Source organism: Eptatretus burgeri, chromosome 7 (genome assembly GCF_056783735.1).
Source record: "Eptatretus burgeri isolate ZD-2024b chromosome 7, Ebu_testis_v1, whole genome shotgun sequence".
Lineage (NCBI taxonomy): Eukaryota > Metazoa > Chordata > Myxini > Myxiniformes > Myxinidae > Eptatretus > Eptatretus burgeri.
Window position 1 is genome coordinate 64532147 of NC_140967.1, and position 20020 is coordinate 64552166.

A 20020-nucleotide genomic window follows, 5' to 3' on the forward strand; every position below is an offset into this window, starting at 1 on the left:
TGCCAAATTCAGAGCGAAAGTACTGTTAAACTGCAGGTTTCTCTTCTGATTAATGCTCTCTGATTGTGTTATAGTGTTCATAATGTAAAATTCAATTGAAATGTAGTAGTTCGTCGATCATAGACTGATGTTTGTAAACAGACGGACAGAATGAACCAATTACATAACCTCGCTTTGTGCTTCGTGCACGGGGTAAAAAAGAAAAAATACAATAAAACAGCTCAGGTTCAACCCAGTGCATCAAAATTCACTATGCAACTAATAAAATCAAACTTTTAGCAGTACAGCTCATTTACCACGAAGCAACAATATTTTACAGTTACTTGCAAAGAGCCGGTCCTTATGACGGACGACTTGATTCCCATCCTGATAATTCCCCCACTTTTCTGGTTTTCTATGTGGTTATCATGGGTTGTAATACCCACTACCACCAGACAGCACTATGTGATACACATTTGGTTCCTTATTGGTTTTCTGTTTCACTTGCATAGAGAGAATTGGTGTTCTCCCCCATTATGAACTCCCTATTAATATTCTATTAATATTCTTTTATCATATTCTATTAATATTTTTAATAAACATTATGAGCTATTTATATTCTTAAACGTCTAAAACCATTCCAGGCACATGCCAAGTACATGCAGCAGGTTTCGACTCATTTCGTCCAGCAATTCAGGAGTGCATAGCAGTTAAACGGACATACAAACGGACACACAAAAAGATACTTCTAAAATTGCATATACAGTACAATTACAAATATGTTATTATGAGCATTGTTGGGTTGCCCTTTCGTTTTTTTTCAGCAACCACTTTTTCAGTTCTTCATGTGCTTTGTGTTTTGTTTTTTTTTGTTTTTTTTTTGCAGAACAAGCATGACATATTATATTCTCCATCATGCATATCAACATCTAATAATAAACAAAATACCATACCATACTTTCATTGTTTATTCTGCCATTTGTTGACTGCGTGTTTATTACTGACCACTATGAGGGACCAGTTTCACTTCCACTTTCACTTCCACTTTCACCCACAAATGCCTGGTGTTGGCTTAATGGTTAGGTTGGTGGGCTTTGGATCCCAGGGTTCTGAGATCAAATCCCACTCAGCTGTTGAATTAATACCAGGTGGGGTTAACTCGGCCTGTCACCCTTCCGAGGTCGGAAAAATAGCCAAGGAGACTGCTTAGGCAGCACCAACGCTCTGCATAGAGTATGGTCCCAATGGATGGATTGTCTGGTGAGAATCTCTCAGTATTGTGTGGCGAGGATCCCTCAGCATTGTGTGGTGAGGATCTCTCAGAATTGTGTGGTGAGGATCCCTCAGCATTATGTGGCAAGTGTTCCTGAGCATTTTGTGGCGATAGGCTTCTACTTTTGTCCATTACCCCTGAAGAACTCAATCTCGCATCGTCTTTCCATTCCCAACTGTCACTATGAATGAATGCAATGTTGTTGACGGAAGGATACTTGTGTACATTCTCTTTTAAAATGTCACTATTGTTTCCGTTTTCACTCTGTTTGAAAGGGGAAGGGGGTGGTGAAATTTCGTGGTTATTATGAAGATAAAACGATCATATATAAGACCATCAAATGAATCAAATCACATTTGTATGAACTTGCAAAACATGTTTATTTTAGTGAGCTAAATAAAGCTTGTGGCATGTTTACAGCAAATTCAAATTGATCGTACCCTACCTGAAGTCATAACCCAGCAGCAGTGAAACAAGGAGGATAAACAGCAACACATTGAGATGAACCACCAATCACAGAAGAATATCTCAAGATATCTTCCTGCTTCCTTCCTCATAATAGAAGATATCTTCCTCATAGTGATGCTTCCTGCTTCTGAGAGTGGGGAGGGTTGGGGGTTTGGGAGAGAGGAGTTTCAACATGTCCTTTTCTCAGATAAGGCACAAAACGACATCTATCGGATGCTCAAGGAAAGTATGATCTTTTCAGTGTCAACTTTGTTTGAAATTTATCAAGAAATACATTTGTGAAAATTCTCTTCCATCTGCATATCATTTATATCCACAATAACTACGCCAAAACAACAGGCAGGTTTCTCAATGCATATATATATATATATATATATATATATATATATGTATATATATATATATATTGTTATGGCCATGGGTAACGAGTGTATTATGAGGGGGTTATTCCCCGTTTCTCCTTGGAAGAACCGGACCTGGGACCACCATTCACAATTAACTTCATGGTGCGGTAGGTTGCCTAACAACCATGAATGCCAATCAGTTAACCATGAGTTCCAGTGTCCACTATCTAATTTGCCATTTAACTAGAGGTCACGTGGCCTCCTGAATGGGGAGCGCGCCCTTGACGATACACCAATCTTATCTTGATTCGTTCTTAAGTAACGCGGCCGAGCATTTACTGCTGGTGCATGCCGACTATGACAGGTTAATTAGTTTGAGAATTGTAATCTCCCAGTCTATCTGGGTTCGGACAATGCTGGATCAATGGAAGGAAATGACCATCACGGACAGGTTGAAACCTCAACAAGTAATTTATTATTTACAAGAAAAAATATATGAACTCAAGGACTTTTTATTTCATTGTCGATTAAATGGGTGAATTCAAATGAAATGTTTAATTAACAAAATAATATCAATCAGAGTGTGTCAGAGCGATTAGGCTTGGAAAGGTGACAGAGTCAGCCATAGCATGTCATTGCTTGCAATCTGGCACAAATTTGACCTTGATGGGACCCATGTCTTAGACATGACATCCAACAAGCGACAGAGGTTGATTTTTGAAGCATGGCACATGAAGAGCCTAAAGGGTGGTCTAACTGGGGAGATGGTTCACATACCCACAGAATACACACCTCTGATGCAAATGGCAAAAACTGGATGGTGCAAACAACTGTATAAGGTGAGCAACAAACAACACTCAATCCCAAACACCACATCTGCATGTGCACAACACCCAACAAAAACTCCCAACGCTCACACAGCCAACACCTCATTATGCCCAACGTGGGCACAAAACCAGCCGTGTTCACAAAAACAACAAGCGCGCACACACGCGCTCACCCACAAACATACAACACGAGATCACGTGTAAGTACAAACAAAAACAAAAAAGAGCAGAGCAACCCATCAATGATATGATTTGATGTTTATTGTGCTTTTGCAAAATTAAATAAAAGGCACTCCTCCATTTTCACCTCGAGCACCAGTATGCGACTGGAAATGAGTGGTCATATAAAAATAGAAACCGGACACGTGTCGAAGCCTGGGGTCTATTGTGCCTGAAGAAGCTGGTTGTGAAGCTGGTGAAACATTGCCTGAGACTGGGTCTGCTCTTGCTGTTTTTATACACTGCTCCTTACCAATTCCATATCCAGGTGATGCATGACGCCATGGCCTGGTGCCGAAGGAAGGGAATACTCAGTTTTCACTCCGTTTTCTTGTTGTTTGTTTGTCCGGGCGATATCTTAGCCATCCTTTGAGCTGGGAAGCTGAAATTTGGGGAGAAATGTGAAGATGTGCTTTGGCAAAACGTTATTTTTGTTATTTTTATGATTAATCAATTTTTTGATTAATTGCTTAATTATTATCGATTTATTAATTCCTTATTTATTATATTTCTCATCTGGGCAATATCTCAGGCGCCTTTTGAGCTCGGAAGCTGATATTTGGACATGACAGTGACCTCGTCATTTGGTTATAAAGAGTATTTTTGATTTTAGATTAATCAATTAATTATTCATGTTTTGATTAATTAATTTTGAAAGTTATACATTCGGATGAAACAGTGGTGGTTTGGGTATGCTATTCGGCAATTGATTGATAAATTAATTATTTTATGCTTATTACTTACTTATTTTAATTTTGCAATTAATCAATCAATTATTGTACACCACTCATTCCCAATCCCGACTCTATGTGCTGCAAGGCGGCGTTGGCGGGCGCCAAAGGTGCCCCGCGACGTCGCACACTGGAGGATTTGTTATTTATTTATTTGGCATGGGGGTGGTGTATTTTGAATGTGCCGCAAGTTGTTGCTTTTTGCTCAAATTAGCGGAATCGATGTCGTTACCCTCGCTGAAGGAGAGGTCCGTTTGTTTGTCTCTCTGTTTGTCCGCACAGAACTTTAGTGTTTTGCTCGGCAACTGCTTGTCAGATTGAGACAAAATTTTCACCATCAGAGTGACTACTCATGCAGAATGTATATTCATAATTGTGACATCATAGGTCATGTGGTGTGGCAGCCATGTTGGAAAAACGGGAAAAAATTTGGACCTCTGTATCTCTGAAACCGTACCAAGGAAAAAATTGAAACTTGGCACATGCCAAATACTCCTCATGGGAAATAAGGGATTTTTAGCTCGCTTGTACGAAGAACAGAGATGTCACAGGTGCCTTTGTTATGATGTCATTATTGAATATATCTGAACGCTATATCTGATCAGTATGAAAATTTTTGAGCATCATCTTGGGATAAAATGGTCCACAGAAAAATAATTATGACATCATCGGTCACATGATTTGGCAGCCATATTGTTTCAAAAAAAAAAAAACCTTCAAAAATCTTCTTGTCTGAAGTGGCTGAACAGATCGAAGTGAACCTTTATAAGTATGACCGTGTATCCATGAGGAACAAAATGTTCACACACATGATATCATAGGTCATATGGTTTGGCAACCATATTGGATTTACACTAAAACCTATAAAAAATCTTCTTCTCCAGAATGGCTTGACAGATCGAGGAGAAACTTCACAAAATGGTCGCCAAGTCATGGGGATACCAGGGTATTCATGAATAATTGATGTCACATAGTCTGGCAACCATATTGGATTGAGCAAATATATTTTAAAATTATTTCTCTTGAACCGCTTAATCAATCGATGTGAAACTTCACAATTATGATGGAGTATTGATGGGAAATATATGTTTTAAATTTCAACCTAATCGGACGCATGGTCTGGCAGTCAGAATTATTAATTATTTTTGATCTGGGTTTTTGTTTTTGTTTTTCATAAGGCTCACTTGGCTGTTCCTGGATGGGTTAGAGGGCAGAGGGGTAGCAGCTGAAATGTAAATCCTATCCAGGTTCCTCCTGATGACTTCATCTTTGCTTTGTGCTTGTTTGGGTTCTGATTACTCCATTGCAGAACTGTTCCTATTTGGTCTTTCATTTGATTTTAATTTAATTGATTTTAATCCCATTCTAAATTAAATTGAATAATAATTAAAAAAAAAATCATGGTTCAGGGTCAGGTGTCCAATCAAAGCGGGGTTCCATCAAAGCAGGATGTCTTGGTACCTGGTCATCACTGCCAGCAGTTATAAAGTGGCAGTTCTAGTTGTCTCATTAATTATGTAACACACCCGTATACAAATACCATACAAAATACACTCCACAAAACAAGTCCTGGCAAGGGTCTGTAATCTATGATTGCTCTTTTTCTTATTTTTGCTTTTGGTTGGAAGCACCTTCTTCTTCTTTAAAAATGTGGAATCCCATTCTTATACAAACTACAGATATATACATATATATATATATATATATATATATATATATATATATATATATATATATATATATATATATACATATATATAAATTTTATATATGCATATATACTGTAGATATATCCATAGATATACTGGAAGAAATGTGTGTCGATTTAGCCACCACCACAAAACATTAAACAGCTTGATTGTTCTAATCTTCCAACATTACCAGGGAATAAAAATGTGCATTTGCACCATACCTTGATAGCCAATGGGACAGGGGAGCCAGAGCCAAGGGGGCTGAATGCATGGGATCAATCTGCATTTGCACCACACAAAGGCCATTCATAAATAATAATTAAAAAGTCACACATACTACCATCTTGCTGATAAAACAAAAATGACAACCTCTTAATCCTTTTACTTGTATAACCTGAATATACTCAGGAGTCAGGAGCATCTGCCATTTTGCCATCCTCTCCTCCATATCGTAGAGCAAGATGATGTCAGCTTGCTGACCTTTGGCCGCAGTTTGGTAAGGCCCAATCCAGCGTTGGGTATCTGAGCAAGTAAATATTGCCTCTCACCAAACTGCAAATGGCTGCTCTGAGCGAGTGAAAACACAATTTCAAGGCTGGCCTGCCTGCTCCCATTGGCCGTTAGGGTAGGATACATGCACGCCTTTTGGATCGAGCTGTTCCAAAGTTTAACAACTGCAAGCAAAGAATTTTATTTGAAATTCTACATGCGCCCAACACACGAGCAATTACATAGGGATTCCCTCGCACATATCAGGCCTATGAAATAGGTCACCTCAAGTCGGAGTAAAGAAAATCAACTTCTTCCAGGTCATGAATATGTGACGATGTTGTGGGTTTCGACAGTTGTCATAAATTCCTCTGTATAAGAGGCAAGGAACTTTAAGATTCTCTGTAGACTCGAGATATGGTCCGTAAAATATTCCAGGCAGCATCAAATCCTGCTCACGACTCATAAAATATTCCAGGCAGCATCAAGTACTGGTGACGACCCCTAAAATATTCCCGGCAGTAAAGCGTATTTCATTTTCACAGATGCTGATGTATTTAAATACCATCTCAAGTTATGTGGATGCACCAGAGGAAGAATTGTTTTTCTGTGCAAGGTCCCGGTAATTCAGCATTCAGATTAAAAATGTGGGTTTATTTGCAATTGGGACACTAAACATGGGTGTGACACCGTTAATCACTATGTTTGGGTGAAGGACATTCTCAGAATATGTTTGAATCAAATGTGTCCGAAATGGGAACCACCAAAGCAGAATGTCTTATTGGTCCCCTACCGGTTTCACCAGAGGGGACGAAAGGTTTGCTCTCCATCTGTCCATCCATCCATCCTACCTGTGGTTTTTCAGACTTTTTTCCCATACCCTTGAAAATATTCTACTGAAACTTGGTACTTGGCTTTATAGGCCGAGAGCTTGTGACGGAAGATTTCACCCCATTTTCCCTAGAAGGTTTGACCCCTCAAAGTTACTCATGCCACTTAAGTCATTCACAAAAACTTTGTCAGCTGCGTCCCAGTTGGTGGGTCTGGACCCAAGACCCCCTTGAGAAACCCCCTTTGGGGGTTATATTCACCCCATCGAATACATGGATCAAACTTTGTAAAAACAAAGTATTATGATGGTAGATTACAAAAATAATAAAACTGACCAAACTTCAGTGGGGAGGGGGGGGTTGGTCTCAGGGTCCCAAGACCCCCCCTCCCAAGTACCCCTTTTCAGGTTTTGATTTACCTCATAAGTTACATTGACTAAACTTTGTCAAAGTAAAGATGTAAGATGGTAGATCACAAAAAATAATAAAACTGATGAAATTTTCAAGGGGAAAGGTGTGGTCAGATCCTCCCAAATTGTTGCCGCCTTTGGAGCCCCCTTTATGGGGTGGTAATTTAACCCACGAGGTCCATGGACCATTTTTTGTCAAAACAAAGAAGTATGATATTAGATCACAAAAACAATAAAACTGAACAAATTTCAGAGGAGGGGAAGGTGTGGTCAGACCCCCACAGAGTACCCCTTTTATGGTTTTCATTTACCCCATAAGTTACATGGACTAAACTTTGTCAAAATAAAGACACTCCAATGTGGGTAGGTTGGAACGCGATGGTTATACCCAGGGATAAACGACTCCAGAAGATTTGGCACTGACCACAAATCAACCAGTCACCAACATCTAATGCTGTTGTTGTTGAGACAATGAGAAGATCTCTGTGTATTGCATCCGAATCTGGAAATCAGTCAATTGCAGTAACTTACGATCTTGCCATCGCAAAGCTTGCAATGCAGATTCAAGCTGAAGAACAACCGGCTTTTGATAATGTGCTTGTTGCGCAAGGTTCATTCCATATAGAGTTGGCACTTTTCAGTACTTTTGGAAAACTTATTTCAGAATCAGGTGGACCTCACATTATGAATGAGTGTGAAGTACTGGCCAAAGGGACAGTAAACGGATTCATCAAGGGAAAAAAAACTACAAACGCTGCAAGAAAATGCATGAGTTACTACTTGCCCTTTCTATGGAGATCCTGCACTTCGAATCATTCCTGCACACACAAGAAAATGGATCTGATATATTTAACGTAATTCTGCGCGAGTTGGAAACCATAAAGCAGCACAAGAAAATAGATTCTCATAGCTAAACTAAGGAGATGGATGACGTTTTACAGCAATACAATGTCTACTCGATCGATACACAGAATGGGAAAACCGCTCAGTTCTGGCTAAAGTACATCAAGATGATTCATCTCGACCACGAGTACAGTCGAAGTATGAGAGTCGGCGATTTAGACGCATATTGTTGTGGGCCGGAGGTCGGTGGCGATAAACGACCACTAGGTGGAGCAGTGGAGTCGTCTGCCACCGAACACCCGGAATTTAGATCGTGACTCTCGGATAAGTCCGAGAGTTCATGGGTCCCTTAGCGGACCGTGGTCACCAATATTTCGACGGTGTGGGGTAGGGTTAATTGCCTAATTTCAATATACCTAAATACCCACGCCGTCCAACTACCGGGGAAAACCACACCCTCGACGGACCTCGGGCAGAACGGACTGCTTACCGAGCCCGATTCGGGTGTAAACCGAGCGGGGATTACCAAGATCCGTCGGTCCAAATGGCAACTTACCAGCCCGAAAGGTCTTACAAATTCTCAATACGCACCATGCTAGGCCAATGAGAGAAAGCACAGAAAACGAGCGGGTACATTTAAAGGGTTTATTTATAACAATAATTGGGGAGGGGAAGCACACAAAGAGCAGAGTTATCACGAATAAGGAAATGTAATGTACAATGAACAAGGCACTTTACGATTTCTACTTATACAGACTGGCACCACACACACACACACACACACACACACACACACACACACACACACACACACACACACACACACACACACACACACACACACACACACACACACACACACACACACACACACACACACACACACGAAAATGGACCTCAATGGCCGCGGCCTGTATTTGCACCTGCCCACCTCGTGCAGTCTGCTCGAGCTTGTCCGGTGGCGGGACTCGAACCCATCGCCAACAACGCCGCACCAAGCTCAGGGACCAAGAGTGGCGCCACGGACGCCAGCCAGCACGGGCACGGACCAGATCAGAACGCCAGCAGCTTCCTCTCTTTCTCCTTTACGAAGGGGCGAACCTTTCTTGCTTCGACGAGGTGAACCTTTCGTGCTTTCTACGAGGCGAACCTTTCTTGCTCTCGACGAGGCGAACCTTTCTTGCTCTCGACGAGGCGAACCTTTCTTGCTCTCGACGAGGCGAACCTTTCTTGCTCTCGATGAGGCGAACCTTTGTTGCTTTTTCTCCATGGCTCGCCACTTTGTCTTATCCTCCCCCTCCCCCGCGGGTCGAGGGCACCGCTCTGAGGGACTCGCCTCTGGATTGGACGAGGGGTTGTCTGGTGACTCGTGGCCGCCCTTCATTGGTCCGGCCGAATACTCCATCTGGCTGGGCGGGGCCGCCCCTGAGGTGGTCAGCCCCCTGATTGGCTGGGGCGCGCGTGCGATGCTCGCCCTTCGCTCATTGGCTGGAGGAAACGTTCTATGCCCCTCCTTGGGGTGGAGCCTCGATCCGAAGTGACGGAGGCTCCATCCACGCCCTCAGCCAAAAACACGTGAGCAATGGCGACCTGGTCGAGTGCGGGTCGGCGTCACTGTTGTCGCTGTTGTTGTTGTTGTTGTTGTTGTTGTTGTTGTTGTTGTAGATGTAATAAAAACCTAACTAAAAAATAACTCGTAGCGCACACACGAAATTCCCATTAGACATAGGGGATGGATTCTCACTATAAACACATACTTATCGAAATAACTGAACTACGGGGAATCTGGCTGTCTGTGTGCAAAAGGCTTCCAGATTTGTAACAATACATCACCTGCCTACCTAAGATTTCCAACTACTTCTTTGCATTGAACCACCCCAACTATGCGCGTTGGACTGTCAAGTACCATGACAACCTCCTTAAAATACACGAAACACATCCAGAAGTTTTTGCTGAGTTCCAGAAGGAATGGTTCTCTGTAAGTAGAACAACGAAACCATTTTCGGGAAGTCTCATGCATGGGAACAAACGATCAATGCTGACGCAGCAAGTCAACGGACAGGAATTGCCTCGATCACAGACTCCATCTCTGCGATGCAACGATGGGTGGAATGCTACTTTCTTCGATCAAGTGTGATTTCGCATGTCTTTGAAGATCTGAACATGAGCAAGAAAGAAGATATCACTGCAAGTCTGAAAGCTCACAGAATCAGGAATGGCAATGCTGCTATCCGGAGCGTCATGGCAATGGTAAAGGAAACCATGATTCCGTTCAATAGTGAGCTTGATCCTGGACACCTCTACAACATAGGGACAGGTTAAGCTGCCTCAGACAACACAGAGAAGTTCCTCCTTAATGTAGTCGAAATTGGAAAAGAAGAAAGAAGGAAGTTCATCAAGGAGTGTGTTGAAGACCCAGCCAGGTTTGAGAGGCGAATACAACAGCAGAATTTATACACGTTTGCATCAGAAGCAGGTAAACGCAAACTTCAAGGAGCAGATGGTAGAGTGGTGGCAGCATGTTTGGTTTGCGATCTGTTCGGAAGTATCCTTTACCACTCACTCCAACAACGAGTTGATATGGCGGAAGTCTTGAAATATCCACGAACACCAGTTCCACTGTCGCTTAGTCATGTAGACGGAACAATGCAGAAAACGCCTAAAGCTGAAGTCATGAAGTATCTGGAGTCGCAATTTCCAACAACCCCTCCGACGTCAATAAATACAACTATCATTGATGCTTCATTTTTCCTGCATTTGCAGATGAACTCTGCTCTTCCATCCAGTTTTGGCGCAGTGGCTCGCTTTCTTCTCCAGAAGATTCTTTCAGCACATGGTGATGCTATTCACTTTGTTACAGACAAATGGCTGTCTCCTTCCATCAAAGACTGCGAGAGAGATTCACGAGCTTCAACATCTGTCTCATACCAGATCATTGGTCCAGCTCAGAAACGACCAAGTAATTGGATTTCAGCTCTCAAAAATGCCAGTTTCAAGAAGTCATTTATTGGGTTCCTTGTGAACAGGTGGGAGGATGATGGATTAGCTGACGTGTTTCAGCAAAAAAACTCTATGCTAATTCTGGTGATGCATGCTCCAGCTACAGAGTGATCGATGGTAGAGTAGTGAAGCAGGTAGAAGCTACACTGGGCAACAATCATGAAGAAGCTGACAGTCAGATGTTTTACCATCTAGCAAACATACCAACTCCAAACAACGTCGTCGTTCGTACATCTGACACTGAGTGCTTTATTATTGCACGAGGTTGCTACCAATTATTTGATCAGTCGTTGAAGATATGGAAAGAAGCAGGATTGCTAACCAACAATACTCAAAGATACATCAGTATAAATCAGATGCACGCAGCACTCGACGAGACGTTATGCAACTCTCTCCCAGCATATCACGCTTTCACAGGTTGTGATTACACTTCGTCCTTCAACAGAAAAGGCAAAATAAGGCCATTGAAGCTACTGCAGAAAAACCACGATGCACAGGCAGCTTTCGGTCAGCTTGGACGTGAAACAGAAGTCAGCGAGGACACAGTTGTCAACATAGAAAAGTTTCTTTGCGAGATGTGCAGCAAAAAGAAGATATCATCGCTCGATGAAGTCCGTCTGCAGATATTTTTGGACAAATACAAACCAAAGATAGGAGAGAAAAGATTCTCGTGTGTAAATAAGTTTGATGGCAGTGTTCTGCCGCCATGCTCACGAGTACTACTGCAGAAGGTAAAGCGTACTCATCTCATTGCGAGGCGGTGGCTATCTTCTACACAATGCACCCAATCGGCATTATCACCATTAGATTTTGGCTGGAAACAGGAGGATGGATGTTTCCGATTGCAATGGTTTGATGGTGATATTTCTCCAAAATCGTTAGATGTTGTTTGCAGCGAAGATGACATCTTCGAGGAAAGTGATGGAGGAGGTAAGAAACAATGTCTGTCCATTACAGGTCGTTTCTAATAATGCATTTAAGAAAATGATTGACAGAAAAAGGTAAATTTGGTTTTTCCCCAAAATATGAAAGCTTTTTGGGGCATAAAATACTTCTTTTGTTACAGCAGGGAACGTGGATGACTGTGAAAACGAAGACGAAGAAAATGACAGCGAAAGGTGGAAGCAGGGACAGTGAAAGCTGTGATGATGACGTGTTATCTCCTCGTAAATAAATTTAACCTCCTCGTAAATAAAAAGTATATAAATTTCGTGATGTTTAGCTCGCCTGTTCGAAGAACAGAGAGCTATAGCGATACCCCCGGCGTGAGCGTCAGCGTGAGCGTGAAAATGTTAAAGTTTTTGGTGCAAGTTATTTCCTTTCTCATGTTTTTATCTACCACACTATTTTTTACTGATTACAATATACAAATGCATATATTGCTTTAAAATTATTTGGCTCAGACTTCACTGCAATGCTTTATAAAAAAAATATTATTAGACTACTCTTTTAAAAACGATAAATGTATAAACAGGCGAGCATTGGGTGGCTTTGACACCACTCTGGTTTTATTTGTAATCGACCATCTTACGTCTTTATTTTGACAAAGTTTAGTCCATGTAACTTATGGGGTAAATGAAAACCCTAAAAGGGGTAGTTTGTGGGGGTCTGACCACACCTTCCCCCTCCTCTGAAATTTGTTCAGTTTTATTATTTTTGTGATCTAATATTATACTTCTTTGTTTTGACAAAAATGGTCCATGGACCTCGTGGGGTAAATTACCACCCCAAAAGGGGTTTCAAAGGCGGCAATAATTTGGGGGGATCTGACCACACCTTTCCCCTTGAAAGTTTAGTCAGTTTTATTATTTTTGTGATATACCATCTTACATATTTACTTTGACAAAGTTTAGTCAATGTAACTTATGAGGTAAATCAAAACCTGAAAAGGGGTACTTTGGGGGGGGGGGGTCTGACCAAACCTTCCCCCCCTGAAGTTTGGTCAGTTTTATTATTTTGTAATCTACCATCATAATACTTTGTTTTTACAAAGTTTGATCTATGTATTCGATGGGGGTGAATATAACCCCCAAAGGGGGTTTTTCAAGGGGGTCTTGGGTCCAGACCCACCGACTGGGATGCAGCTGACAAAGTTTTTGTGAATGACTTAAGTGGCATGAGTAACTTTGAGGGGTCAAACCTTCTCGGGAAAATGGGGTGAAATCTTCCGTCACGAGCTCCCAGACTATTATTATGATAAATTATAGAACAAGTTTGACTTTCAGGGCATTAAGTCAATTTTTCACAGAATATGCCCTTTTTCAACTTAGAAAATATCACATCGGTAGGGAACATATATTGCAAAGCAATTCTCACCCTTCTCAACATCGTCAAAGTGAGTCACTGAAGTTGGTGAAATGCTCTTCGGCTTTTCAAGGTTTGTCTGATGAAGTACTAGCAGGGGTACCCAGCATTGCCAAGCAACACCGGATCCCTCCTCCTACCCTACCCTTTCCTCCTCCTACCCCAGTCCTTTTGGACTCCCACCCTACCCCTTCCCATGCCTCCTCCCACCCCACCCCTTCCTCCTCCCACCCCAGTCCCTATGGACACCCACCCCACCCCTTCTCTCTCCCACCACAGTCCCTCCGGACTTCCACCCCACAACTTCCCCTGCACTCTCCAACCATACCCATCCCCCTGCCTCCTTTCACCCCTTCCTCCTCCCATTCCAGTCCCTCTGGACACCCACCCCACCCCTTCTCTCTCCCACCACAGTCCCTCCAGACTTCCACCCCACCCCTTCCCCTGCCTCGTCCAACCCCACAACTTCCCCTGCACTCTCCAACCCTACCCATTCCCCTGCCTCCTCTCACCCCTTCCTCCTCCCATCCCAGTCCCTCTGTGCTCTCACCTGTGGATGCAAATTTCTCTAAAATTAGCATAATGGCTTTAAGGGTGATAAAAAGAGATAAAAAAATGTTGTCAATTAAACTTGATTGATAATTAACTTGAGAAAGTAAATGTTTTTATCATATAGCACAATGTATTGTTATAACCCTTTAATAGGAAATGCATTTGATTACAACATGATTATTACATCTATGTGCTCGAATATTTATCTATTTTGAATATATATTTATATATATATATATATATATATATATATATATATATATATATATATATATATATATTTGCATTTTAGATGACCTTATATGTCTTTACTGTGTTGGAAGGTTATCAGTCTGCAAAGTAAAACACCTCTCTTCCCCAAAACAGATTGGCCTTCCAAATCATCTTTAATCTTTATTCAGTAGAATAGAATAATCAATTATTCTATTTAGCTCAATAAGGGATTATTATCTATAAATAATTATATGCTGGTGTTGGAAAGTCCTGTTGGAAGCAGGAGTCTCGCTTAAATGTAATGTGTGTGAAGGTAATGTCCAGAACTTCTATCAAACTTCAGATCATAAATATTCCCCAGCCCTTTGAATTTATGCTGACCTCCGAATGGCTGCTGCAATAAAGCTATGAGTGATCTCTCCCCTTAACCTCAGTTCAGCCTTGGCACCAGTATGTCTTAAGGATGACCAGACATCGTCCTGCTGAATATTATATAAGAATTTAAAATCTCCACGTACTGCAGAATCAGAGGAAGACTGTGTTGCTTTTTGAATCTCCTCTGATTCCTCTATATCAATATGTTTGTGTTTGTTTGTTTATGTTTGTTTTTAATAAATGACTCAAATATACAGGAGGAATTGAGTATCCTTCCACAATTGGCGAGCTAGGCAGGAGCATTCAGACCTGGAGGAACATGGTTGCAGATTGGGCTGATGGTAAACACGAGGTCACAGATCAGAGGTGAGGGACCTTTTAAAAATCCCTGTGAATAGCTGTAAGCTGTCAGCTCATTGTGCGCCTCGTTCTTTGTCCAAAGGGTGATCTTGCTCCGAACTAAAAATTTGAGTCATTTATTCTTCGACACACCCCACCTCTTCGTCCTCCCTCCCCAGTCCCTCTAGACACCCATCCCACCCCTTCCCATTCCCCTTCCCACCCCACCCTTTCCCCTTTCCCTCTCTCTCTGTTAGTTACCAAATGTAATTGCTTGTGTTCAGTTTCACGTTTCTTTTAGAGCGCTCACCAAGTGGCTTAAGCACTCAAGCAATCACTCCATTCAAAGCTGTTGATAAGGAACGGCTGGCTTGGCAAGCACTAGCCTAGCGACTTGGTAATCGAACACATCTCTGGACATCTCGACAGCATACAATATATACAAAACAAAATGACAGTTTTTTGATGAAATATTTCAAATATTAATCATGACAATATTTATTGCAATGAAAACGTACTTTGTTCAGTTTCAACGCGTTGTTTTACTTTTTAAAATGTACATAAACTCTGATGTGATGTTAAGTGTACGAAAGTGGACGTGTACATTTCAGATAACTTTAAAGTGTACGTGTACATCATAAATCTCTCTGAGGAATTCCTCCGGTAGCCTCCTGACTAATTAATTACGGATACAGGTATTTCACAACCGGGCCAATGTTAATGTTTATTTAATTCACATAACATTTGTATTACATGTTCATCAATTTGTTTATAAGCTTTTAAAAGTCAGGCAAAAACCAAAAGTTTTTTTCAATGAAAGGCTACAATTTTCTTTCCTCTGCGTAATATGAGAATTAACGTACCTTCATTGGGTGGTTTATATTAGACTACTGCCACAATTGTTGCACACAAAATATGCATTACCTCGTTTAAGTTGTCATCAAAATGTACCTTTGTTTCCTCAAAACGGTACCTTTATTTAATGATAGGAGATGCGTTGTTCAGTCCTCAAATGTACATCAGAGGCCTATAAACAATCTGAGCTATGTGAAGCAAAAACTATGGCCGTGTTTTCTGGCCAGCGAGAGAGAAAAGTGTGGCCTGGCTGAAAGGCAGTATTTGTGATGTTTGCGGAGAGGTGGGAAGACATGGCCTGCAGAATGGGTGGTGCTTATGACCCACCAACCCTCAGACACAAACTCAGCTTGATATATAAGATTTCTCACAACAGGAGGTTTTGTGATATATTCTGACCAACTGTGGGCTGGCAGGATGTCCAAGAGGTTCCCATACTCACCTCTAATCTGTCTCGCTTGGGTTTGAATCTCATCCCAGCTATAAACTGCTGTCTTGGTCTACTTCACAGACAGGGTGATTTATGAATGTGTGTACCATCCCTTGGTTGGATGTTAAACTGATGGACGTCCCATCTGCCGGCATTAATTGTTGGATGTTAAAGATCCCACAGTGTCTTTTCCAAAGAGTAGGCAAGCTATCAACGGCACCATGGGCAATAAAATTCCAAAATTCCTGCCTTAACCTGACATTTCCTTTGTCCCAAAACAACAAAGTACAAAAGAATCAAACCATAAGGAGGTTGCTAAGCCCCTCAGCTAGGTATACAGATTTGTCATATTAGTAGTAGTAATAGAAGTAGTGGTAGTAGTAGTGGCAGTGACCAGCTGTGCAACATGTGTTTGTCTGTGTCTGTGGGGTTTTTTTTGGTACACAGGCAAGGCTCATGGAAGAGCTAGAACACAGAACAGATCAGGACACAGCAGCCCAAAAGGAACAGTGGAAAGAGAAGGGGGGAAACACCAACAGCAGGATTGGGGAACAAAATCGACTGAAACAGACAAACAAGGGATGCAGGTAAAGATGAGAAGGGAAGAATGCAGGGGGTGGATAAGACGTATACAGAAGCAAATTCTCAGGAAGGAAAAACTGGAAATTTTGGGTGGGGTGGAGGTGGTTTAAAGTGGTTATAAATTTTCATGGTTTTGGATGGAGGATGATCTGAGATGGTGTTCTTCAAAATAGCTGTTCACCACCATCTGAGATTAAGATTGCTGGGCACCACTATCTGTTGAACATGATGTCATCTCATGAAGTACAGTATATAACCAATGTTTTGGGTAAATCTGTGCAATTTTGGGGATGGTCGAGAGCAGTGGTTCCCAAACTTTTCTATGCCCCACACCACTAGGAAATGTTCGATTAAGGTTCGCACCCCCTACAAAAGTAATATTACATTTGAAGATGAAGAAGTCAAATTTATAATTTTTGAACCACAAATTGAACCACATACAATACTGCGGGTGAACAAATTGAAATTAAAAAATAAGCTTTTAACTCAGTGCATAAAATGCAAGTATAAATTGAGCAATTAGATTCTAATTTATTCAGAAAAAATTGTAAACAGTAAAATCAATCCCAATTGTGAACATAAAATTCAATGACTTCTTTGCATCTGATTCTCATTCACGATTTTGTCAGAACGTGAACTTTCTTGCTGACTGCAATCCATAGGTCTGCCTGTGGATTCAGGTGATTCCGAGATTTTGTCTTGATTGACAAAAGATAACTGAATCCACATTCACACAAGTATGTTGTTACAAATGGAATGAGGACACGGAGTGCTTTCCCACCAAGTCTTGGGAACATATCCAGTGCTGCACACCAAAACTCCTCCAAAGTCTTGCTTTCAAATTGCACTTCAAGAGTTCGATTTTTTCGCAAATCAATAAGATCTTCCTTCAGCTCTTCATCATCTGACATTTTCTCCAAATTATAGGAATATGGATTCATGATCCATTCTTCTGAAATTTTCAGGTCTCCAGCAGCAAAATATCCATCAAACGATTCTGACAGCATTTCCAAATGAGCCACAATTTCTTCACGCACAGTAGGAGTTATGGATCTAGCATCATCAACCATCTCTTCTGGTGAAGGAAAATTTGAGAGACTGCCTCTTTCCATCCTTCGATGCCAAAAATGTAACTTTTCTTTGAAGGAATTCAACTTTTCACAAGCCTTCAATATGTTTATCCCTTTTCCTTGAAGAGAAATACTCAGGTCATTCATACGAGTGAAAATGTCAGCGAAGTAAGCCAGCATTTGGGCGAATTCCTGTGATTCCAATGCCCCAACCAGATCACATTCACGCTCCTCCAGAAAAACTTTGATTTCTTCCCGCAGTTCAAAGAAGTGGGTTAAAGCTTGTCCTCGTGACAACCAACGGACTTCTGTGTGGAAAAGAAAAACTGAATGCTCACAACCCAGATCCTCACAAAATGATTTTAAGATGCGATGGTTCAAAGCTCTCCCCCCTGATCCAGTTGACGATCTTCACACAAGTATCAAGGACTTTCTTCAAATTTGGAGGCAATGTTTTCGATGCCAAAGCATGCCGATGAAGAAAACAAATTCCAGCCCATCACCTCGTGTACTATAACCAGTCACTCGCCCATAAAAATGAACAAAGACAAATATCTTATGCCTACAGTGTTGGCGTAATGATGCACAATGATTATGTCAGATGTTGTGTTATAATGATTTTAAAAGCAATACTCTGACAATCAGTTACTTTACTTATATGTTAATTCTGTTATTCTCTCCTTTGATTAAATACTCGTAAACGAGATTACTATATACGCAACACAACCACCTACTACCACTTCTCAAGGCACACTGGCAGCTGGCTGAGTGATGGCTCGTGACTCGTCACTCAAGGACACAAGCCACTCTTTGTTGCACCCCCTGAAATTCCATCTCACACCCCCAGGGGGTGCGGGCACCCCAGGTTGGGAACCCCTGGTCTGGAGGTACACACACTTGCCTCTAAGCTGTGCAGCCGAGCTTCGAACCTCAGCCCAGCTCTGAACTTTCATCCAGGTGTTTCACAGGCAGGGTGATTCATCATTCGATGTTCCATCCCTTAGATGGACTTTAAGCTGGGCGTTCTGTCTGCTGACAATATTGGTGGATGTTAAAGATACCATGGTGTCATTCACGAAGAGTAGGCGAGCTATCACCCGCAGCATGAACAAATTCTAAATTCTGACCCTGACGACTGCTGGGAAGGCAAAGACAAACCACCCAGTATAACTGTTGCTCAGATGGCTGCTTTGGTTTCATGAATAGTATGGTACATCAGAAAAAGAGAGAGAGACAGAGAGAGAGGGAAAGAGAGACAGAAAGAGAGAGGGAGACAGAGACAGAGACAGAGACAGAGACAGAGACAGAGACAGAGACAGAGACAGAGACAGAGACAGAGACAGGGACAGGGACAGGGAGAGAGAGACAGAGAGAGCGAGAGAGAGAGAGAGACAGAGAGAGAGAGAGAGAGAGAGAGAGAGAGAGAGAGAGAGAGAGAGAGAAAGAGAGAGAGGGACAGGGACAGGGACAGGGACAGGGACAGGGACAGGGACAGGGACAGAGAGAGAGAGAGAGAGAGAGAGAGAGAGAGAGAGAGAGAGAGAGAGAGAGAGAGAGAGAGAGAGAGAGAGAGAGAGAGAGAGAGAGAGAGAACAGTTTTGATGTGTTGATATTAAAACAGTAATAGATAATGTACAATTTATTCTGCTTATTATTAGTTGATTACATACTTTGTAAAGAAAATAACAATTGACAGAGATAGGTTTTTCTCAATCGCTCAAGATGTCTGAATATACAATGTCTCATTCAGGCGGTCGGATAAATTATTGAAATTATATTGGCAGCCGAGCTAAAGCCAATGAGTTATCGTTGGTGCTTTCAACATTTCATGAAAAAACGATTTATCAAAATTATATTTAGCCAGAAATCAATTACTTATTTTGGTATGCTGGTTGCCTCATTCCAGGGAAGGGCCATAATGACTATTATCCCTAACATCCCATCAATTTAAACACGAAAAATCAGCCAGAGTATCAACACACAATGGACTACTCTTTTTCAAGTACCATGGAATCGTTAATTTGAAAAGACAAGGCAAAGTTGGATGGCGAGCATAACGATTTCTCCAAATAAGCTGCTCTGGCACAAGTGAATGCCCAGCATGCGAATCACTGGGATGGCAGTGCAAATTGGAGTCGGATCTCACAGTCGGACAACACGCCTCAAAAACGAGTGCCCTTGCTATCTTCGAGGTAT

At 41.6% G+C, this 20020-nt stretch overlaps 1 protein-coding gene and 1 long non-coding RNA gene across 5 annotated transcripts in view; one reads left to right on the forward strand and one right to left on the reverse strand.

Annotated features, from left to right (window-relative positions):
- The window catches only part of STXBP6 (syntaxin binding protein 6), a 247941-nt gene that overhangs the window by 182677 nt on the left and 45244 nt on the right, over positions 1-20020 (forward strand). The gene's annotated exons all lie outside the window — the stretch shown is intronic.
- The window catches only part of LOC147023422 (uncharacterized), a 63457-nt gene continuing 44309 nt past the window's right edge, over positions 873-20020 (reverse strand). For both annotated transcript variants that reach the window (XR_015060177.1, XR_015060176.1), the window contains exons 5-6: positions 1698-1847; positions 873-1516 (exon numbers count right to left, since the gene is read on the reverse strand). This is a non-coding gene — a long non-coding RNA (uncharacterized LOC147023422). The remainder of the gene's footprint in view (positions 1517-1697; positions 1848-20020) is intronic.